Source organism: Pelodiscus sinensis, chromosome 3 (assembly GCF_049634645.1).
Source record: "Pelodiscus sinensis isolate JC-2024 chromosome 3, ASM4963464v1, whole genome shotgun sequence".
NCBI lineage: Eukaryota > Metazoa > Chordata > Testudines > Trionychidae > Pelodiscus > Pelodiscus sinensis.
In genome coordinates, this window is record NC_134713.1 from 81197394 (window position 1) to 81222092 (window position 24699).

Consider the following 24699-nt stretch of genomic DNA (forward strand, 5'->3'; position numbering starts at 1 on the left):
CCTTCCTTCCTCCCCCTTCCCACCCCCCCGCATCCTCCTTCTGTTCTGCAATGTGATTTGTCCTTTTCATATTTGTTCATTTTTTTAAATTGTATCCTTTGGTATATATGGTTGTGACTACTTTCTTCCACTATTTGATCTGAGGAAGTGGGTCTGGCCCACGAAAGCTCATCATCTAATAAACCATCTTGTTAGTCTTTAAAGTGCTACATTGTCCTGCATTTCTCATCCCTTCAGAATGAGTTCAGCCATTACAGGTCAACGGGGGGAAGAAAGAAAGAAAGAAAGAAAGAAAGAAAGAAAGAAAGAAAGAAAGAAAGAAAGAAAGAAAGAAAGAAAGAAAGAAAGAAAGAAAGAAAGAAAGAAAGAAAGAAAGAAAGAAAGAAAGAAAGAAAGAAAGAAAGAAAGAAAGAAAAACTTGTGAGTTTAAAATGTAAGTAGCTTGAAGCTATATAAAATACATAAATGAAAGCTGTAATTTAATATTTCCTCTTCTTGGATTTAGCTCTTCTTGGGAGATTCCAAAAAAGGTCCTGTAATAAAAAGAAAAACATTTCTAAAATGTTGTGTTTTCTTAAGAAACTTAAATTAACTTTCTTGTATAAATTCAAACAAATTTGTTGATGTTGGTGGATGGAAACTGGACACACAAGCTATGTCTACACTACAGCGCTATTTCGGGATACTAGAGGTATCCCAAATTAGCTATTCCATGTATTTTGAGCATGCCCATTATTTCAAAATATAACAGGCTCCCTATTTGGATGTCCCCGTAAACCTCATTCCACAGCAGTTAAGAGACATTTTGGAATAGCAATTTATTTCAAAAATAAGTGCTGTGTAGACAGCACCAAATTTTGAAATAAGCTATTTCAAAATTGACTAGAAATAAGATAGCTAATTTGCATAGCTCAAATTGCATAGCTTATTTCAAGCTTTGGGGGCAATGTAGATGCATCCACGGTGTCCTTGCCTAATTTCCTGAACAGAATACAGAAAGTTGTGTTCAAAGAAACCACATGACAAATACATCAATCATCTAGGATTACTTGGTGGTTTCTAATGGAATAAGCAATTTTTGTTTTTGTAGTTTTGGTTTTGGGGGGTGGTTTTTTATTTGTTTGTTTTTTCAGAATGCTTCAGAACCAAATAACCTAAGACACTAGGAAATAGTGTCTTGGTATTTTATTTGATTTTTTAAACATTTTATTTCCCCTTTTCAAATTAGTGAGTTAAATACGGGCAAGGCTGATTTCATTTTTTATTAAAAAGTAATTTCAGTGAAATGGCATATCAACTATAGACCTTTTAATGGAAAAATTACAGGGAATATTAAAAAAGCAGAAAATCATTCTTGAAAACCAAAAATTATTTCCCAAAATGTTTATTTAAAAATGTTCAAATTTCATCATTTTGTAAAAGAAAGAATATTTTGCAGAAAAACTGATGAAAATAAAAATGTTTTTTAACATTTCGAACAATGAATAATTACCATTTACAACCAATTCCAGATATCAGCTTATCATCAAGATAAATGAACAGTCATAATAAAATAGTAAAAATGTGTCATAAGAGTTAGAGAGACAAGCTGGGTGAGGTAGTATCTTATACTGGAGTAACTTCTGCTGGTGAAAGAGACATGCTTTCGAGCTTACACAGAGCTCTTCTTCAGACAAGCAGTCATATGAGGAAATCTTGCTGTCACTTAGGCTGAGGAGACAACTTTCTACAAGAAATCTCTTTCTACAAGATGGAGTCAATTATAATTCTGAAAACAATGCACCAAAATAGCTTACATTTATTTCCATATTTTCTTGTCTTCAGCATTTGTGGTGCTGATAGATCCACCTAGAGATAAAGTTAAATAAGGCTTGTCTTTAAAAGACTCTGTTTCCCATTGCTTATAACTTTTCCATACCTTAAGCACAATGTCTGACCTTTTTTCATGGATATCTACCTGTTTGCCTGGTGCTGCCATTGACATCTTATCCTACCTTTCATCAAAACAGTTATTCATGGAATACCCATTGAATGACAGGATTCAACTGGTGAGTTGAGGCAAAGAGATAGTCTTCAAAAATGGAAGTGAGGAACCTGGCTACGCTAGGTGAACTGGCAATTTGATGGTAATGAAAATCAACGTTCATAGATTCCAAGTAATATACACTGGAGGAAATAATCTTACACCTTACACATATCCAAATTAATTGTAGAACATCAGGTGTGGCTGTACACAGTTCAATGAAGATCTCTACTCAATGAGCAGCTGCAGTCAAATAAGCAAGTGAGATGTTAGGATGCATAAGGAATGGAGAATAACATACACAGAATTATAATGCCATTATAAGTCAGTGATGCTGCCTCATTTGGAAAACTGTGTGCAGCCCATCTCAAAAGGATATTACAAAATCAGAGGGGCAATGAGAAAGCCTTCCTGCAAAAAAGGGATTGAGAAGACTGGGACTGTTTATCTGAGAGAGAGAGAGAGAGAGAGAGAGAGAGAGAGAGAGAGAGAGAGAGAAATGAGATGGCATGATAAGAGAATACAATTCAACAAATGCTATAGAGAAGGTAAATCAGGCATTTTCTTCCCCCTTTCTCATAATAAGAGTGAAATTGAAAGGTAGCAGATTGAAGACACATAAAAGGGCATACCTGTTTGTAAAATTACTCTATACAACTCATTGCCATCAAAGACAGGAACTTCAAAAAAGGATCAGACATTTCTATGGATAACAAGAACATCGAGGGTACGTCTAGACTGGCAAGATTTTCCGCAAAAGCAACCGCTTTTGATCAAAAACTTGCCAGCTGTCTACACTGGCCGCTTGAATTTGCGCAAGAGCACTGACGTTCTAATGTAAGAATTCAATGCTTCTTGCGCAAATACTCTGACGCCCCCGCTCAGGGATAAGCCCTCTTGTGCAAGAATACTTTCCTTAATTTTTTGCGCAAGAAAGCCCGATGGCTAAAATGGCTATCGGAGCTTTCTTGCACAAAAGCGTGTCTGGATTGGCACAGATGCTTTTGCGCAAAAGCACTTTTTACACAAAAGCATCCTTGCGAATCTAGATGCTCTTTTGCGGAAATACTTTTAATGGAAAAACTTTTCCATTAAAAGTATTTCCGCAAAATCATGCCAGTCTAGACATAGCCACAATGTGCTCAGATGAGGGGTGGGAAAGCTTTTTTCAGTCAGGGGACACTGACGCATGCTAACATCAGTCAGGCCATGCACAAGTGAAATACAACCACAAACACCTCACTGTCCTGGCTCACAACTGAGAAGCATAAAGTAAAATAAAATAAAATAAAATAATAATTAATAAATGACACACCATATTCACACTCAATTCAGAGCACCAAGCACTCACACTCCAGCACTGAGGTTTGGGGCTTCCCCTATAGCCGGGTGAGCCAGAGCTTGTATTCCAGGTTTGGAGACTTGTTGCGGGGCTGGGGCATGAGTGCTGGCTCGGCCCACTGCAGTGGGAAGCCCAAGCCTTACTGTGGGTTGGATCAAAGTGAGATGGGGAAGGGAAAGGGGAGGCGGGGCGTGGATCTGGCCAACAAGCCATTGGTTCCCTTCCCCCCAGCTTAGATGAACCCCTGATCTGATCCAATATAACAATTCTTACATTCCTCTTTAAACTCATCTCTAAATCCTTTACCCTGGCATCTTTCACATCCCTTCTTTCCCTAGAGAGTCAGTTGTGTTAGCAGTGATATAGATGGAATATAGGGACCCAAAGGTGGAAACATAAACCAGTCATTATCCAATCATAAACTGTGGTAAACAAGACTCAGGGATTATTATACAGAGACCTCAGCCTACTTAGTACCTTGGCAAATATACTTTTAATGTTTAATTTAAGATACAGGAAAGAAAGAAAAACAGTTAAAGCATTTGAAAGGTAAGGTATTAAATAAGGCTTTTCTTCCGTGTTGCTGGTGACAGTTTTTAGCAAGGAAAAAAATCCCTTGATTGATAGTTTCTTACATGGTATCAAAGATTATAATAACTGTCCTTTGGGGAAAAAGAGAAGTTAGTTAAAATGGGCTACAACTATGGTTGTTAAAATCCAATGCCATTTCATCCCAGGTAGAGTTTGGAATTAATCTAAAGCTAGTGGAGGTGGAAATGTTATCTAGGTCCCCTTCATTGACCTGGTCAGGTCAGGAAATATTTTAGGCTGACGTCGGTATTAGGCCAGGGCCTCAGGAGATAGAGGGGTTGGTAACACCATGGTGGTGAAGCTCACTCACTAGCCAATTTTCTCCCCAAAGTCCATTTATTATTTTGCCCAGCAATTAGATCTACATTTTTGACACACTAATTTTGGTGTGTTAATTTCTGGACACATTATTTATTTATCAAGAACTAGATCAATAGTGTTTGAATGAATTCCATTTGTCTGTGTGGTTTCCCTGCACCTGTTTATAAAATGCTTTCTTAAAAATATCCTGACCTACTTTTCATGGTTAATTCCCAAGCAGGCAAAAATGTTATGGGCCCAATGGTCACAACAATGTCTTCAGAACATTATTGCTGAAAATGGCTGGACAGGTGGATCTGCTGCTATAATTCAGATTGGAACTGCGGTTAGATATCTTTAAAAAACAAACAAAAAAACCCATATAATCTACAGTTTATTCACACAGTCTGCACTATATATATATTGATATAATGTTCTGATTTCCTTTCAGATATACTGTAGAAGAATGCACCAATATCATAAACCCCAGTTTGTGTTATAGTTGTCGCTACTATATTTAGGGCTGTAAAATGGTTTCTGAGACAACTCCCTGCTTTCAGTCCCCGAACTCCAACAGTCAAATAACTGGTGTACTCTCTGTTAAAAGTTTTATCATGCAATATCCAAGAGAGTCTTAGATCTCTGCTAAGATCAGGGTTTCTCCCATGATGAAAACCTGCCATCTCTCACTGTTCTTAATTGTTAAAAAAACCTTCCTTTAGTCTTTATGGAAATGAAACACATTGCAAAATGGATTGCCCAACATGCTGATAGGTATTTCATTTTCTGGTAATTAGAGTCTGTGAATGAGTTGAGCATGTCAAAATCCCTGTACATTTTAAGTGTAATGGCAATTTATCAGTACAAAAGAAACAGAAAATATTATTTATGGATTTAATGGAAAACGTTTTCATTGTCAACATTTTCTGTTTCAGTGTTTTTGTCTACATAAATTCTATGATGCAACAATTGTTATTATCTATCCTTGTAAATCAAATAATTTACTGTTAAGTATAAGGGTTTCTGATAGTTCATATAGAATATATAATATGTCAAGCTAAACTGTGATGTTGTTATCTTATCAAGGACTGCTAGTTAAAGTTAGAAGCTAGGAAAGCAAAAACTCAAATGGGTTTTAGTAGAGTTCTTAAACTATTCAAAAAAAATCGTGTAAGGTGCAAATAGCTTGCAACACTGGCTATTACAGTGCCATGATAATGTCTGTTCTCACTGTCAGGTGACATGAGGTGTATGTTCTGTTTGGATTCAGTGTGTGGTATATAAAATTGCCTCTCCTCTCTTTTCACCTATTCTATGCTACCCAATTCTCCCCTCTCTCTTCTCTTCTGTTGCCTCTTTTGTTTACTCATTGTGGTGCAGCTGGGTGAGCCTTTCCTGAACGAATGCCATTACCAATCCCAACAGAGTTTCAGTATCTTCTTTTGAAACAGTGTCCCAAATGCCTAACTGTATGAGCCTTTGTAAGTGGCCTGACAAACCCTATCTAGTAGCCCAGCCACCAGAGGAGTGGCTCTCCTTCAGGCTCTGATGCCAAGGCAGTTCACATGGAAGCAAAGCAGGATAACAGAGGTAAAATGCCTTCAGGGTAGGACATCATGCTCATAGATCACAGAAGGGAAGGCGATTGAAGGGACTGCAGTGTATTTAACAGTGCAGTCTCCATGTTGCATTCCTATGAGCCTGAGCTATATTAAGGAACAAATGTCAGGACATATTATGACACCGATAGGCATAGTGCCTCTGGTGTACTGGCAGAAACACAGAGCAGACAGAGACAGTCTCACTGCACCTCAAAAGAGATGGAACAAATGGCCCTAACAGCATAACCATCTTGGCAAATGGAGAAAGAAGTGTGGCCACTCCCACAGTCTGTCCCCGAAAGTCTCCTCTGGGTCAGGAAGTGCCGCAAGCAGAGCTAGCAAGTCCCCTTTCCCAGCACTTCCAATTGCAGAGATATGAGTTACAACCAAGTACAGCATAAAAACTCCTCGAAGGGTGGATGAAGACTACCTGTCCTTTCTCCCACTGAAGCACATGCCCACCCCTAGGAGGTATGCTTTGGCCTTGTCATGAGAATGAGCCATATTGGTCTGGACATGGTAATTAAAACTGACTTCTTCCAGAAATAGAAAAGTTAGATTTTGCTGTGTTTTATGAAGTTACTGCAACAGCACAACTGTGTGTATATAGAGACTGAAAAGTAATTGGGAAGTGCTAATCAGTAAATGATATCTTTTAAACACAGACCATGGAGTCACGTGAAAGTTAATAAGTTATAAAAAGTCAATTACACACAGTCTCTTCACTGTGATAAAGTCAAATACTGGACTGCTAGCATATTGCAGGTAACATTTAAGGTGTATTGCAAAGGATAAGAGTGGAAATTTGCAAAATATGTCCCTTGAGATTAGTCAAAGCTACTGCCCTTCACATTCATGGGAAATAAATGAACCAGCTTATAATTGGTACATTGTTAGAATAGATTAATGTTATAGCTATATTACTTATTCAGTAATGCTCCATATTTTATTATTAAGGAATGCCAGAGTTTCTTCCTTGCAAAACAGTGCATTGAAATAAATGAAGGAAGCTTTAGGCTAGATATGAAGAAACATTTCCAGCAATCGGGTTCTATTTGAAATGTGAAATAGCCACTCTCGGGTGGTGAAAAGAGCACCATTGATTCTGAAGCACTTTAAATGAAGCCAATCAAAGCATATAAGACAATTAAATTCCATTTGGCAAGAAAATGTACAGAACACCAAACTGCTCCAAAACTTGCAAACTGTGAATGAAAAATTTTCTTGCCACATTTTTTTTTTTCATGAAATGTTTGTAGGTTTTTGGCCAGGATGTAGAGTGGCCATAACTTCCAAGTTTCCCTTTCTCAGTCCCTCTAAACCTCCAATAGTCTTCTACCACCACTCTGTGGCTGAAGATTTTGGTTAGGATCCATATGGGTCTAAAAACCTTCCTCTTGGGCATTACTCTTGAATTGATCAATGTTATAATCTATTATGTCTATACTATTCCTTGGCAATTTATAGTTCTTTCTTAGCGTATGCAGTATATGGGGTCCAGTCCAAAGTCCATGCAAATCAACAGAAAGATACCTACCAACTTCAATGGAATTTGGATGATTAATGCAGTGTGTTTACAGTTACATCTTCTCATTCTTTGGGTCTGTTTCTCTTACTTCATATATCTCACTCCTTTTGATGTACTTTTTGTTTTGTTTTATAAAACATCTTTTAGCCTTGTTGCTCTTGCACTTGTGGCAAATCTCCATGGAACTGCTTACCCAATCCACCCACATACTAATAGATAAGGAATAGATCACTCCAAGCAGGGAATTGCTCCTGTGTTGGATATATGACAGTTTCGGTGCTAAAGAGTGTGAAAAATGTCGATACAAGTTAAAGCAGCAGATCAGCAGAATCTTATCATTTGATTCAAATAGCAAACTCCCTAGTCCTATCTATGGATCAAAATGGGTTGCAATGATCCTTTTAATGGCCTTAAAACCTTATTCCAAGGGCATGGATCATTAACATGTAGAGGCAAATTCAAAGCATACATTTCTAAAAGAGATTTTTAAGGTTCCAAAAATAGACATAACAACTAGGAAATAATCCACAGGGAAGTTATCTGTAGCAGCATGTGTACTGGTAACAGCAATTATAAGAGTCCAAAAATGTGAAGCCTTGTCATTAAAATGGCATTATCTAGTGCTTGGAGAATACTAGGAGTGGGGTGGGAGAAGTTTAATGAATATTCATTTGAATTTGAAAATGAATTTGCATCTGCTGTGTTCATGCCCCTTTTCCCAAACACTCCATTAAGTTTCCCAGGCATGAATATTTGCAGAAAATGGATTTTAATCTCACTTGCTCTTATATATAGGCAAAGCCACATGCTAGTATTGTAATACTGCTGCAGGGCACTAGCTGGACTCCACTAAAACATGCTTTCAGCCGTAAGTACAACCAGCCCACATTTGCTTAATTTAGCTACGTCTAGACAGCAGGGTGATTTCAGGATACCGGAAGTATCTCAAAATAGCAATTCTGCATCTTTAAACACGCCTGTTATTTCGAAATAACAGGCATGCTATTCTGGCGTCCCTGTAACCCTTGTTCCATAAGGATTAAGGGACTTGTTGGAATACTGCTATATTTCAAAATAGACAGCCTCAAATTACAAAATTAGCTATTTTGAAATTACCTCAAAATCAGGTATACAATTTTGAGGTAGGGGTGCTTTGTAGATGCACCCTTTTTGAGGGAGACGAAATCAGCTTTGCAATCTCACACTGGGATCTGAGAACCAAAGTGCGTTTTTTTGTAATATGTTTTCATAGTCCAGAGTAAAAATTCAGCTCTTGGTATTTCATTAGGAATAGTGCTGATCTAGAAATGTAGAGCTGAAAGGAACCAGAAGAGGTCATTTAGTTCAGCCTTGAGGCAGGACTATCCATAGACCATGCCTAACAGGTGTTTGTCTTAATCTATTCTTTAAAAAAAAAAAAAACCCACCCTTTTCTACCTTGATGTGCACAGCAGCAAAAATCAGCTCCATGGGGTCTCAGTTACACTGGCACTGCTGTGCTATGGTAGTGTAGCTTGGCTTTGTCACTGAAATAAACAGAGGCACCAAAAGAGAAGGTGCCACTTTACTAATCCACTTTCTGTTGGTTGGTGAAACAAGGTATCACCATCATCCATGCTATGGCTTTTTCTCTTGATGTTAGGAAGAAATTGAATAGATGTTGCCAGTAGCTAGGCAGCCAACATCTCAGTTGTGGGAGTCCTGGAAAGTGGTTAGCATTGCTTTCCATTTTCCCCCTCTCCACTTTTCACCCACCACAATCCCTGAGAATACAGAAAGAAATCTCAACCTGATGAAATACATTTCCATTGACTTCAATGAGACAGGGATTTCACTCACAATGAAGATATGGTCAATTGACTATAGGCTCAATCCCTGCAGTCTGGCTGTTTGTTCTTAAGTGGAAAATTTAGAACTGCCAATTGGGTCGATGCAGTAATCAGCTGCCAAATCACTACTGCCTTCCACCAGCAAAGCATGTAGGCATATGCTTAAACTTAAATGAAGAGCCCCTCTGACAACAGAAGACCTAATCCTGTGCTTAAAGATAAGCGCATGCTTAAGTACTTTGCTACATTGGGCCTGAGAACAGAACCCAGGCCCAGGTGAACTCTGCAATAGGACATTACATACAGATGGGCTTTTTCATGTTTACAAGATCCATCTTCCTTTCCTCTAGGATGCTCTTCCCACACACATTGTTATCATAAAGATTAAGGCAATAAATTGCCATTTTCACTTTGTTTTCAGATCTGTTTCTCCTTTGGAGCCCACGGAAAGAAGAAACATGAACCTATTTGAGGAACAAAACCCCAAGAAATCATTGCTGTGTTCCAGAGTGCTGAATAGTTACATCAGTGTTGTGATCTAGAACCGTAGTACATTCAATAAATAAAATGCAGACCCAAAAGCCAAGAAAGAGTGTGTCTAGACTACAGGGTTTTTTCAACAAAACTATACCTGCGTCTACACTACCACCGCATTCTGTTGACAGTAAGTTGACAGAAGGCAGCAGTTTTGTCTACAGCAGTAAACCTCATTTCACGAGGAATAATGCCTTTTTTCAACAGTACTCTTTCGAAAAAAGGCACTATTGCATGAAAACTGCTTTTTCGAATGAGAGCATCTAGACTCTCGAAAAAGCGTCTTGCTTTTTCGTAGTCTAGATGCTTTTTTTTTGACAGAGGCTTTGTCGACAGTATCTGCAACAAAGCCTCTGTCGAAAAAGGCATGCAGTCTAGACATAGCCAACGGGATTCTGTGTGTTTTCATACCCAGCACTCAGAAGATACCATTCATTAATGACCTTTTGAAGTCTTCAGAGCTAACTGTAACTAAATTTGGTTTAGGGATCCTTTATTTCAAAATGGAAGCAGGATGGGATTTTCCAAGCACATTGCAAAAGTGCAGTGTAGTCATTTTTCAGGCAATTTCCTGACTCTTTAGAGATAGTCTTGGGCTCTGAGGTATACTGATGTAGGGTTTTTTGTGACAATCAGTAGGATTTATAAATGTCTAGCTAACTTGCCCTTTAAGTCTGCAGCTCTGGATTTCTGTCCCTCCATCTCTCTTAGGCTATGTCTCCACTAGCAACTGAATGACAAAACTTTTGTCTTTCACAGGTGTTAAAGACACACACACTGAAAGACAAAAGTTTTTCCAAGGGATGGCATGAATTGTGCCTTTGTCAGCGGAAGCACACTCCTGTCAACAAAGCTAATGCCACTCTGGCTATGTCTAGACTGCAGGCTTCTTTTGGAAGATGCTTTTCCAGAAGAGATCTTCAGAAAAAACGTCTTCTGAAAGAGAGCGTTCACACTGCAAAAGCGCATCGAAAAAGTGATCTGCTTTTTCGAAAGATAGCATGCACACTGAATGGTTGCTATCTCGCATTTAAAGTGTGATTACTATGGACAGAGTGGCCACCAGGGCACCTGTGCTTTTTCCTTTTTCCTTTTCTTTCGAAAGAACTCCCTCTTCCCCATCCACAGACACCTTTTTCCAAAAGAGCTCTTTCGGAAAAAGGCTTTTTCCTCATAGAAAGACATTTACCAATGTCAGAAAAACCCCTCTGTTCTTTTGATTTGTTGTCGAAAGATCACTATTGCAGTGTGGATGTAAGTGAAGTTTTTCTGAAAAAACTCTAGTGTAGACACAGCCTCATTGAGGATGGAAGTATTTTGTTGGCAAAAAAGCTGACAAATAGCGACTACACTATATGGCTTTAAACAACATAAGATAAAACCTATGTAGCATAGACAAAGCCTTAGTCTGGTCTGAAAGGCATAATACTTCTGGTTTTAAAGCAAGGCATAACCTATATTTTGTTTTCTATGGCTTATCCAGGTCAGAAGTGATTTTGTTTTCTGGGCTTCTTTTTATGGATTGTATAGTGCCTTGGCACGCACTGTACAAATGAGATTTATAAGAAAGAGCAGATTATATTCTTCTTAAATTATGGTCATAGACCTTAATGATTATGAACAACTTCTGCTTGAAATCACCCATCATCCTCTGTACTATGTTTTGACTAGAGTGGATCACTTTCCTCACGATAGTAATGTTGATCTCTTGGCAGTGATATCATTCTTCATTTTTTGAAAAACAAAAACCCAATCTAAAACATAAGCATTATAACCTCATAGCTAGCCTTCCAGCCATCCTCCCTCAGAAAGTAAGCAGGGACTAACTAACATTATAAGTATGAAGTAACCTGACACGTCATTAGGAAAACTTTCCTTTTTTTCCTTTTTGCTGGCGAGATAATATCCCCTAGTTGTTTTCATTTTCCTGCAGGCTGCCCCTTCACATACCTCTTCCCCTTTAACCTAGTAATGAGTTAAATAAGGCTATTTTTCCCTTTTAGTGAGAGGGCTTCCTGAAGCCAACAGTTTTCTAATATACTGGCCTGGACTGAATACAAGCCTCTTAAATAAGAAAAGATACAATGTTAAAAGGAAGGCATTGTGGGAAAGTTAACTCTGGGCTAAAAGCTTTGCTGGATTTACTCCTGTGAGACCAAGATAAGGTTAAGGAAAGGAGTTGCTAAGACTGAATGAATACAGAGCTTCATATTTTCTCTCGTGTGAAAATCACAAAAAAAAACAAAAAAAAAAAACAAGTTGCTGGTTCTTGGAAATGGGGTGACCTCTACTACATTTAAAAAAAATTAATACCCTCCTCTAGAAATCAAGACTCAAATACTTTTTTCTGCTCTGAAACATTTATATTTATGCACTATTTGGCTTGCAGTAGCACTTTCGGACCCAGAATGAAACTGAGGACTCATTAGACTAGCTACACCCTAGCCTAGTGCCAGTTTCTGATATCCTTATGTTGAACAGTACTTTACTCCAAGAAAAGCCTCACTGAACACAAGAGGGCTCCAGTACTATTGACCATGAGTAGGTGATAAGAATCTATCCCATAGTAAAACAGAGTCACTGCCTCAAAAAGTCTATAATCTGAAAACAGTGCTTGCACACTCATAGATTTTGTAAAAGAAAATGAGATAGTAGTATAGTCAATGAGTGTGACTGATGATCTCTAAGATCAGCCCATTCCCTCCTTCTATTCCTCATGCTCTATTCAAGCTAGAGAAGGCCGCTGGATCATAGTCCCTTTTACAAGGCCTTGAAACTGGAGTTTAGTTCTTCTAGATTTTTTACTGCTGTTATTTGAGTTTTGTACACTGAGCTGTTGCATTTCTGGTGCAAAGTCAAGCATTCCCATGCTGAACATAAAGTCTGTAGTTTGGCCACAGCTGACAGTAATAATGTAGTAGAATTTTTGTTTCATGACTATAGCATTTCCCCCAGTCGAGAGAAATTGAAACTGATGGAAATTATTTACCCCCTTTATATTTTATTTGAAACAAAACATTCCAAGCATGAATAAAAGGTGTATAGCCCCTCACGACACAAAAAGCAATGCCCCGTGAGTTGCCTTACTTGAATCAGCGTATACAAACCAATGAAGTCAGACATTCTCTACATGAGATAAGGCACTATCTACATGAAAACATTATACAATTTAAGTACAGATTGGACCTCCTTGGTCCAGCACCTTTGGGACCTAACTAGTCCTGGATGAGGGACACTGCCGGACCAGGGAAGGTTATTTTTGGGCCCTCCCCTCATCACCACCCTCTCCCCCCAGCTAAGGCCTCACTGCCAGCCTCCTAGCTGGCTTCCCTCTGCTGCCAGCCCCTCCACATGCAGGGTTCATGGCCCCATCATGGCAGCCTCGCTGCTGGCATGCATAGCCCCACTGCTGGGCTCCCAGCCACCAGCCCTCCACCAGGACTCGCTGGTGGTGGGACATGCCTGTTCCTACCAGACCAGGGATGTTGCCAGACCAGAGAGTCCTGGTTAAGAGAGGTTCAACCTGAACAGATGTTTGGAAATGGGCTTACCTTAAGTGACATATAAGGAATTGATTTCAGCTAAGGCTATGTCTAGATTACATCCAGGACCTTATACAAGCACAGCTCTGCCACTGTAAGACCTCTTGTGTAGTTGCTCAGTGCCACTGAACCACTCAGACAAGGAAATGGGAAGGGAGGGCCTCATTTGCACCTGGGCAGCTCTGGCCCCAAGTGAATTGCTGGCAGGTCAGTGGCTCTTGTGAGAAAGGGCTGGGTGTAGTACATAGTCACCATGCAATGTATGACCCAACTCCTGTATCACCCCACAGTAATGAGCAGCAGTGTGTGTGTGGGGGGGGGGAGTGAGGTTCTGTGGCCTGCAGTGTTCAGGATGTCACATGAGATCAGTGTTTCTCAAAGTGTTTTGTGGGCCCGCTTTGGAGAAGCTGCTAGCAAGCCCGCACCACTTTGTTTACCTAAAAGGCTTCATAGCAATAGAGCCTTGTGGCTCCTATAGGCTCCAGTTCATTGTTTCCAGCTAAGGGGGGCCATGGGAAGTGGTGTGGACACTGGGCTATTCTGTGGTATGGTCTTCTTTCTGATGTGGAAGGAAAGATTTTCACAACAAAGAATGGTTTTCTGGCCAGACTTCATTGAGTTATAAATCACAGGAGAGACTACCAGTTCAATCACAGAAAACAATAAATAATAGCCCATCCCTTTCTAAACACCTTACATTCTAATTTATAGGTGTACCTCATAGTTTCTGCTTTGAAGTACAAGCACCTGTCTTTCAGAGACCCAGTAAGGCTGATCCAGTAACCCAAATGGAAAGAGGGAAGCAGAAAAATTTGGAATTTCCCCAGTCTGCAGCTCAAATATAACTTTAAAAAGTTGTTTCAACTTGAACATCAGCAGAACAGCTTCCCACTCTCCCCCCCCTCCTCCCGCCCATTGGTTTATTTTTAGTGTGAGTCTCTGACATTGCACTCAGCTGAATCTCTAGGCATTTGAAACTCTCTCTGTAAATTGATGAGGTTTAAAGCATTCCCTAAACTCACCACTAACTCTGGAAAGGGAGTTTACCAAGTCATTTTTGTAATAATTTAGCTTCTGCTGCACATTGCCATCTTCACGCACAGAGAGAAAAAAAATGGAGGAAGTGGGACAACAAAAAGAAGAGAAAGGAAGATTGAGAGAAGACAGGTGAAGAGAAAAAAATAGCAGGTGTTACTAAGGCAAATTAGTTACATTGTACTGAGCAGTGTGAGTCTGGTTCACCATCCTCGCACCAGTTTTATAATGATCTGATTCCAATGGATAGCTTTTGCACATAAATGCTAGGCCAGAACATACCTTACTATGAGAACACTGAGCAAAAGAGGGAAAAAATGAATTGCTTTAAGTAAAGGAACTTGTAGCATGAGCTATCTTTCCTTGTCTCAGAGGGGTAGCCATGTTAGTTGGTAACTTAAAAAAGTGAGTGGTCCTATAGCACCTAAGAGACTAACAAATATATATATATCTCATCATGAGCTTTTGTTTCGTGGGCACAACCCACTTCTTCAGATCTTTCAGTCCTAGTCCTGCTTCATAGTTTCAACTCTTCCTCTTTTTTCAGCCCAATTTCTACAGTCTGATTGGAAAGACCACGATTATCCAAAGCAGGAAGAGGATTTGGATTATATTAACATGATGTGTATAGCCTCTTTGAAATCTATAATCATAGTTTTGTAAAGTACGATTCTTAAAGTTACAGAGACCAATACTGTGCAACAAAGTGACAAATCACTTTAACCCCTTTGGTATTATTACTATTCATCATTATAAATGGAGTCTTGGTGAAGTTGCCATTCTGTGGTAATACCCTTGCAATATGCAATTGCAATGGAATTCCATTGTAATGAAAGCTCCAGTGTCTGTGCTCCACCCATTACAGTGTTTTCTCTGTGTGAACGATTTCTTACAAGCACCAAAATAGATGATTAATGTGAAGGTAATTTGCAAAAAATCTGAGTAATGCACATAGTGGGTGAGATGGGGGATGGGGGATGGGGGAATGACCACAGAAACAAAAAGATTGGTGAGACCACCCGCTGTCTCCCATACATACCACATTTTCAATGACTTGTACAGTAGTTGGCCTCAAGTAATATAACTATGACATCAGTGAGTTATGTGCATACTGCAAGTTTGATCATTTTTTCCCCCTTTTTTTATTTATGTATGTCCAGAGCATGATTTTCTGTTGTGTTTTCTAGTAAATTCAGAATTTGAACTGTGTTTGGCTGAGGAAGCAGTAATAGAAATGTCTTTGTTGTCCTATCATTATATATGACACTACATGATGAGCTACTTTCCCCCCCGCCCCTGCATCCCCCTCCTGTTCTGAAATGTGATTTGTCCTTTTCATATGTGTTCATTTTTTTAATTGTATCCTTTGGTATATATGGTTGTGACTATTTTCTCCCACTATCTGAGGAAGTGGGTCTGGCCCACGAAAGCTCATCACCTAATAAACCATCTTGTTAGTCTTTAAAGTGCTACATTGTCCTGCATTTTGCTTCAACCTATCACTGCAGGAAATGCACAGCCTCCAAAACATTAATTTACAGTTCCCTATACAACAAGACAGGAGATTGAATAACTTCATTAGCTCAGATCAAAATTCTGTTTCAGAGAACTGGATAAATAAATAAACCTTCTAATTAAAGACTAATTACACATGACATTCACACTCCAAAAGCAAGGTCCTTCTCACTTTGGCTATATGTAGCCCCTTTGAAATACATATCACTAAGCATGGATAAAGCAAGCAGGATGTGGCTCTAAATCTCTTCCATTCTAATTGGTTACCAGAAAATGTGACCACACCAGCAGTAAAGCAGGCTGACTGACGATACTTAATGTAGATATTTTTTAAAGAAAAGCTTGGAGTAAAATTTGGACTCATAAAGCCTCTGAATTCATTACAAACTCTTCTCTAGTTAAAACAAAAATTCTTTTGACAACCTGCCACCAGATACCTTTCTGAAGAGGGAGTCGCTGTCCTGATTCCTGCAGACCCAGTGCCTATGCACTGATCCTCTCCTGCTGCAGCTTTTGTTTTCAGACCTTCTTTTTTCAATGGTTGCCATAGAATCTACCAATTATCATATGAAAAGCACACACACAAAACCCCCCAAAAGCCTGCTGCTAAAGCCATGAACAGCATTCAGTGTTCATGTAGAAAAGGGAGAGAGGCACTGCAGGGAGGGGAAAAAAGACAGAAGTGCTGAGGGAGAGATTGTCCTCCCCCCTCCTTTTAAGATAACTTAGTTATTACTTTTCTTTTTAATAGGTCACATCCTTTCCTCACTTAGTTATAATGCTAGTGTTTGATGCTATCAAATGTTTCTGCTATCTTTTCCTGTTCTCTCACCTTAAAAGCAGGCAACAAAGAGGTTAAAAAAACAATAAATAAGCCTGCCTTCTTTTAAACCTGGGGTAGGTGGCAGCTGTTCCCTAGAAATATTGACAATGTCAATCATGAGGCCCAACGCTCCTGAAGAAGAAGCTTGCATCTATTTACCTCAACTCAAAGCTCAGAGCATTACACCAGTGTTATTCTAGAGTAGTTCCATTGAAATTCAAGGAGTTACACCAAAGTAACTCCAGCAGTTTCCAAGGAGTTATCCAATGCCAAACCATATAATGAAGAGTCCAGCTCCTAGAAGCTGGATATCCAGCAGGGGAACTGTAGTCATTCCTGGTACTGAGGCCCAGCATATTTAAGGAACACTGTCAAAACTTGGTGAGATGAGGGAACACAGTGTAGCTGCATCAATAGGAGGTAAGTAGAGGGTGAAATTCTTACCACATGGAAGTCCATGGAAGTTTTAGCATTGATTTTAATGAGGCCAGGATTTAACTCAAGGATTCGGGAACTGATTGTCTATAACCCTATGCTTTGTGCAATCAGTTGCACCAAAATAAATTAAATGCAAAGTGGGTGTAACACACTACCCTTCTGTTTCATCAGCAACAGACAATCAAGCCTCTGATTTTAAGGTTAAACCTGGATGTGGCGCATCCTGCTTGCCCCTCAAATGGTGCCCTTGCCCCCCCCCCCCCCGCACTTGCTCCTACACCACCAGTTCCTTGCCCCTTATTTTTGAAATCCCTAAACCTCCCTGCCCTGAGTTCTCCACACCCTCAGCCCCCTATCATGATCCCCACCCCTCCCAGCCCCCATGCTTATTCCTGAACCCCCCAAAACTGCTTTGCCCTGAGCTGTTCATACACTCAGTCCCATGCCCTGTCCCCCCACTTCAGGCCCTACCCTGATTCCTGCACCCCCCACATTTCCCCTGCTCTGAGCCCCCATTCGCCTGCCCTGATTCCTGCATACACACCCAACCTTCTTACCCTAAGCCCCCCCCCCCGAGCCCCAGTCCCTTGCCCTTATTCCTAAACCCCACAAGCTCCTCTGCCCTGAGTGTCTCACATAGGCTGTGTCTAGACTACATGCCTCTGTCGGCAGAGGCATGTAGATTAGACAGATCAGCAAAGGCAAATGAAGCCGCGATTTAAATGATCGCGGCTTCATTTACATTTACATGGCTGCCGCGCTGAGCCGACAAACAGCTGATCAGCTGTTTGTCGGCTTGCCGCTAGTCTGGACGTTCCCCCTGTCGACATCAAAGCCCTTTGTCGGCAGCCCCGTTATTCCTCGTGGAATGAGGTTTACCGGGGCTGCCGACAAAGGGCTTTGATGTCGACAGGGGGAAAGTCCAGACTAGCGGCGAGCCGACAAACAGCTAATCAGCTGTTTGTCGGCTCAGCGCAGCAGCCATGTAAATGTAAATGAAGCCGCGATCATTTAAATCGCAGCTTCATTTACCTTTGCTGAACAAACAAATCTATATGCCTCTGCCGACAGAGGCATGTAGTTTAGACGTACCCATACAGTCTAACCATTTGCCCTGAGCTCCCCACACTTAAATTTCTCAGATACTGTTTATCACGCACACATCCCCAACCCCCTACCCGGAGTGCCTCTCCAGGGGGTGTGATGCAACAGTACCTGTAAGAAACTTACATTACTTTCACTCCTGTGAAATACTAAGTGCAATTAAAACTACGCAAATATATTTAATCGCTCTTTAACACTCTGAAAGACTGGGGTAAAATACTCAACATTAGCTAAGCAGTAATGCTCAAAAGGTGAGCAGTGAGAGGAGAGGGGGCCTAAAGTCATATCTTGCATGTGTCCCAGAACAGCTAGTTGTGACACAGGCTGTGTCCAGACTCAGGGGTTTTTCGAAAAAAGTAGCCTTTTTTCGAAAAAACCTCACCTGCGTCCAGACTCAAGCCGCGTTCTTTCGAAATTAAATCGAAAGAATGCGGCTTTTCTTTCGATGGCGGTAAACCTCATTTCACGAGGAAGAACGCCTTCTTTCGAAAGTTCCTCTTTCGAAAGAAGGCGTTCTTCAATGTAAATAGGGCTTCTTCGAAAGAGAGCATCCAGACTCACTGGATGCTTTCTTTCGAAAAAGCAAGCCGCTTTTTCGAAAGTTCAACGTGCAGTCTAGACGCTCTCTTTCGAAAGAGGCTCTTTCGAAAGTATCTTTCAAAAGAGCCTCTTTCGAAAGAGGCTTGCAGTCTAGACATAGCCACAGTGACCACACAAATGGGTATGTTAACTGAAGCATTTGGAAAAATAGTCCCGGAGGGGGGGTGTCTCTTATTGCAATGGTAGTTACTTTCTGAGGATTGTCCTAAAGAGTTATTTCCATCTTCCTCTATTTCCAAATAATACTGAGAAATAAGCAGGTGTCTGCAGAATTAGTTAAGGGTAAGTCTACACAGCAGGGCAAAACTCAAATTAAGCTATACAACTTCAGCTACGTCAATTGTGTAGCAGAAGTCGAAATAATTTAACTCAGCTTTTGGTGCTGTCTATACAGCAGGAAGTTGAAGGAAGAACACTCTTCCTTCCACTTCCCTTAATCTTTGTGAAATGAGCATTACAGGAGTTGGAGTAAGAAGTCCTGCAACTTGAGATTATTTTGAAATAATGGCTTGCTGTGTAGATGCACTCTTTGGATATATCTACGCAGCAAAGTTATTATGAAATAACTTTCCTAGTATCTACACAGCCAAACAGCTATTTCAAAATTAAATCGAAATAGCAGAGTGCTTATTTCGAATTTGTTAATCCTCATTCCATGAGGAATAACACAAAATTCGAAATAGCTATCTCAAAATAAGTGCTGTGTAGAAATGCTTATTTCAAAATAGGGGGTCTCCAGCCCTTCCCAGGGTGCCCTGAGAGCCACTCTGGGCACAACCAGGAAAACTCTTCTGCTCCTTTGCCAGCCCCGGAGACCTTAAAGGGTAGACTCTGGCCACAGTGCATGTGCCAGCTGCAAGCCTGCCAGCACAGAGCAAGCAGTCCGTGCACCAGGCCCAGCATGAGCCAGCAGCCCAATGGCACCCAGCCCTCCAACATTCCCCAGGAGCAGGCTGGCAGCTCCCAGGAGCCTGCCAGGGCCAGGAAAAGGCAGGCTCCTTCCTGTCTAGTGCAGAGATCGTGGACCTCATTGAGGTTTGGGAGGAGGCCTCCAAAGTCCACGACCTCCGCACTAGATGCAGGAACACGGTCATCTACAAGCAGATGGCTGACAGCCTGGCCACCAAAGGCCAGAAGCAGGTGCGCATGAAAATAAAAGAACTGTGGCAGGCCTATGCCAGGGCCTCAGGGGGCAGCTCCCAACCAGGGGCTGACCTGGACCCCTACCCTATTATGATGCCCTGGACCACACTGTAGGGGGTAAAATGGTCCGTGCCCCCCAGATGGTCATCGACCCTGGGGCAGAGGGCCCTGCCCATGACATGAAGGAGGAAGAGGATGTCTGGGAGCCACAAGAGCCTGGACGGAGTGTGCCCCGCACCCAAGACCCCTGAGCCATCCCAGCAAGCCTGTAGCCGGTATCATCCAAGGCCAGGGAGGCCTCGACATGTGAGTGCCATCACTGTCCCCTTATGCAGAGTGGGCGGGGGGAGAGGGAGACCCTTGTATCCCTTTGGTATATATGGTCATGCCAATTTTCTTCCACAATTTGATCTGAGGAAGTGGGTCTGGCCCACGAAAGTTCATCACCTAATAGACCATCATGTTAGTCTTTAAAGTGCTACATAGTCCTGTCTTTTGTTTCAGCAAGACCAGACTAACACGGCTACATCTCTATTACTATTTCAAAGAAAGATATTTTGAAATAACGCTGTAGTGTAGACATACCTTTGTTATTTTGGAATAACATTAGTTATTCCAAAATAACGCTTCTGTGTAGACATACCCTTAGTTATTCTAGCCTGTTTCTTTCCTCAGCCATCATGGTAATTTGAGTCTCTAGTAAGGAAAAAAATCTATAATTTTTATTTGGTGGCCCACACTGAAAACTCATGTTTTATTATTTACTGAGATCTCTATTTTTAAAGGATACAGTTAAATTCTAAATCAACATGTAGTTTGTACTTCTTACAGGAAAATTTATGGATTGTATCACTGTTAAAAATATTGATGAACAATTCTCTCTATCATGGATAAGTATAAGTAGACATAATAACAGGAGCTTTTTATTTATATGTCATGTTCTGGTGACATGGACATCAGTCATCCTAAGTCTTTCTTTCTTTCTTTCTTTCTTTCTTTCTTTCTTTCTTTCTTTCTTTCTTTTCAAAGACTAGTGTTCCTGCATTAGCAATTTTAATATTTTGACTATTTGTTGCCATTTGAGCATGACAAAAAAAGACCTCAGATTTCAGTACATCTGCATCCCCAGGACTCCTAACTAACTAGTCAGAAGCTCTTTTCAGCCTGCAAGTGTTTTTGATTGTGCCTGTAGTCATATGCAGCTGGAGACAAGATGTTTCACGAAGGCAGCATAAGCTAATGCTGTGGTAACACAGCACCACACACAGAGAAACTAACAAGAAAAATGTACATGGAATTCTGTAACTAGGCTCATTATCTTAGAACCAGCTCTTCTGTTGGGCTTATTTCTTTCCTCACATACCTTCTTACAAATACCATTAAAATCAACAGCAGTCACACCCCTTATATGAATCAGAATCTGCTTTTTAAGGCTACAAACCCAAAATATTTAGGATCGATGGAGCAGAATGAAGTGGAAGTTGGTAATGGTGAGATGTTATGCTTACTAAGTGGCATAAACACTTCTATATCCCTAATTTTGGTTTTAGCCTTCATTTGTTCTGAGCACCATTATTTCTCAGGTCATGTGCCCTTTAGAATGTGATGCATTCTAGCATCTCTGTAAAGGCAGCTGAAATGCAAAAATAAAAGTATCCTTTTTTCTGACACTGTGTGTTGAAAGGATGACTCACTCATGACTGAACATCGTTAGAATCCAATCATCTCTAGAGACAGACCGCTGACTTGAGGATAATCACCCAGAAGAACATATTAAACTTCTCAAATGATACCGGTTTATTAAGTGGATGCCTGTGCTGTAATGTTCCCTTAAAGAAATCTATTAGTTAATTCTTACTTGCATTAAACTACAAGACATTCCATCTCACATGATTAGCAATACCATCACTTGGAGCTTTTTAATTTATTATCTATATGCCTACTAGCTTTTATTACTTCTACAATGGAATTCAAATATCTTGCCTGATTTTTATGAGTCACTGATAAATACTACCTACTGTCTCCTATCATAAAGCAGGAGATATGCGCTAACAAAGGAACACTGAATGAGTTTTATACACGAACAGTTTCATGCACAATACACTTGGGCATAGAATTGGAAAAGTGTCCTGTGTAAGAGAGTCCATAACGGATCTGACATCTTACTCTAAAACATACTTTGATGTGAGGTCCTTATTTGGCATCTCTCACTGAAAGCATGTGGAAATAGCCACACACTAGGGCTGCATCTACACTGGCATGATCTTGTGCAAAAACTCTTCAGCGCAAGAGTTCTTGCGTTAAAATAGTTGTGCAAGAGAGCGTCTACACTGGCGTGTGCTTTTGCGCAAGAGATGTGCTTTTGCACAAGAGCATCCATGCCGGTGTAGATGCTCTCTTGCGCAAGAAAGCTCTTTTTAACCATAGGGCTTTTAAGCATAGGGCTTTCTTGCGCAAGAAATTCATGTTGTCTGTCTACACTGGCCTCTTGCGCAAGAACAGTTGCACAAGAGGGCTTATTCCTGAGCGGGAGCATCATAGTTCTTGTGCAAGAAGCCTTGATTTTATACAGTAGAACATCAGTTTACTTGTACAAGAACACACAGCCAGTGTAGACAGTAAGGAAGTTTTTGCGTAAGAGTGGCTGCTTTGGCGCAAGATTGCACCACTGTAGACACAGCCTAACCATGCCAAATAGGCTGATTTCGACATTATTTTTAGGTTGAAAATTTCTGCTCCTATAAGGCTGTGGATAGAGCTATAATTCTTTCGTACTGAGATTCTCTTCAAGATCCTGGCAATGAATTTCCATTCTAACCAACAACAGAGTGCCCAATGGAGTGTCTCCTTTGCAGAGACAGCTGTTAATGCCAAGATATGTTGGTTGTAAGATAAGCAAGTAGTTGCTTATCTCTATGTACATACATGCAAGACCTGTACAACTATTTACACAGTAGGGCCTAGTAAGTGATTTCTGCACAGATCTTTATAAAGCATTACATCCCTTCCCAGTAAAGCTAGATGTCATCATTAACATAAGCAGGGTGTTACAGAGCCCACACAAATGCCATTCAGCTCCGGGAAGCTGAGAACCTCTGCTTTCTAATGAAACTCCAGTGCACCTCTCTTCACTGCAGCACATGAAATAAGACAATACAGCTACAATGTTTCTGTAAATGGTGTAGGACTGAAGTTTGCTTTTCTTGGTCCTAAGGTGGGGTAATTTTAAAGGGAAAATCCACATCTGGAAAGAGAAGGCAATATTTGTCTGTTGGGTGGTGTTAGTTCCTTTTTATTTATTTCATGCCAGCTGTCTGCAGTTAAAATAAATCCCAGGAAAGATTGATTAGTGGGCAGAGGGCCTAGTAAGTGTTCAAAGTTATATGATAACTCCCCCTGTCATATAGTTCTGCAATGTCACTCATTACCAGTTCTTCCTCCTTTCCTCTCTTCCTACCAATGCAAAAAAGCTTATCCCTAACTCTCCTTCCCTTAATTCAAACAGGAACAGGGCATTGAAACCTAAGCCATGCACATAGCCCTGACTGGTGGAGGATTTGCAAGGGGCCCGTACTTGTGCTGCTATCAAACCTTACTCAGAGGAGCTCTGTTTCCTGTCCTTTCAGCAGAGCTTCATGCTTTCAAGAGATGGAGTAGCAGAAATACAGCCTGACATTCCAACACCCTCCCCTCCTTAGTTTTACACTAACATACCTAAGAGTACATAGAATTACTACTTCCGGGTGCCACTGACCAACCAGTCATGTCATGTACAACTAGAAGTCTAGCTCTACATTGCAAAGAGCTTCATCAGATGAAGCTGGCCCTGGTGATCAGGCAAGATGCTCAGGATCTGAAGAAATGAATGTAAGATGCACAGCATGTTTCTCCCTGTGTAGCACTTTAATGTAACAGTCTGCATGGCTGCCAGAAGGCTACCACAGAATCAGCCACAGCTGGACTGAGGCCAATGCACAAGAATTTGGAAGAAGAGAAAATACATTTTAACCTTTGCAGAATGAAGTGATGCCTCCAGCAGCAGCAGACAATGGACAAAGAATGAACCCCCAAAAGGGCTATGTCGTTTCTCAACATCAGCCATTATAGTATGTGACACCCCTTCTGGGTATACCCTCCTGTGCTCCATGGGCACCAGCCAGGCCACATGAAGTCTCAAACCTCCCATATCCAGCTCATGGGAAAAAGAAATTCTCAGTGCTTAGAAACTTGATCACAGTAGTGGGGCCACAATGGAAAGAAGGAAATGGGGTTTAGCTGAGGCTTGCCTTCCTCAGTACATCCCTGGCATGCAACTTTATAGGCCAGAGAAGCACCAGATCATGTCATCTCAGGAACCGAAATATTTCCCAGGGAAGAGCCAGACTCACTGTACAGACAAACCAGCAGCATATCCTCGCAGCCCCTGGACACCAGTGGTGTCATCTAACTGGCTGCAGTTTTCACTCAGGATACTCTTTTTCTCTACTTATTAGCTTTGTGCTCCATCCTCCTTCCCCACCTCCCCCTCACAGGACAAATCTACTTTTTCTTCCCACCATTTCCTTCTATCTATGATGAAGTTTAATAAGGACAAATGCAAAGTACTCCACTTAGGAAGTAACTATCAGTTTTACACATACAGACTGGGAAGTGACTGTCTAGGAAGGAGTACGGCAGAAAGGGATCTAGGTGTCATAGTGGACCACAAACTACATATGAGTCAACAGTGTGACACTGTTGCAAAAAAAAGC

General features: G+C 40.8%; 1 long non-coding RNA gene across 2 annotated transcripts in view; it reads right to left on the reverse strand.

The window, feature by feature from the left end:
* Nucleotides 1–228: 228 nt before the first annotated feature.
* LOC106732016 (uncharacterized) overlaps nucleotides 229–24699 on the reverse strand; it is a 97394-nt gene continuing 72923 nt past the window's right edge. The window contains exons 3-4 of one of the 2 annotated variants that reach the window (XR_012902641.1): nucleotides 1797–1848; nucleotides 229–533 (exon numbers count right to left, since the gene is read on the reverse strand). This is a non-coding gene — a long non-coding RNA (uncharacterized LOC106732016). The remainder of the gene's footprint in view (nucleotides 534–1796; nucleotides 1849–24699) is intronic. The other variant, XR_001368258.3, reaches the window with a different exon arrangement.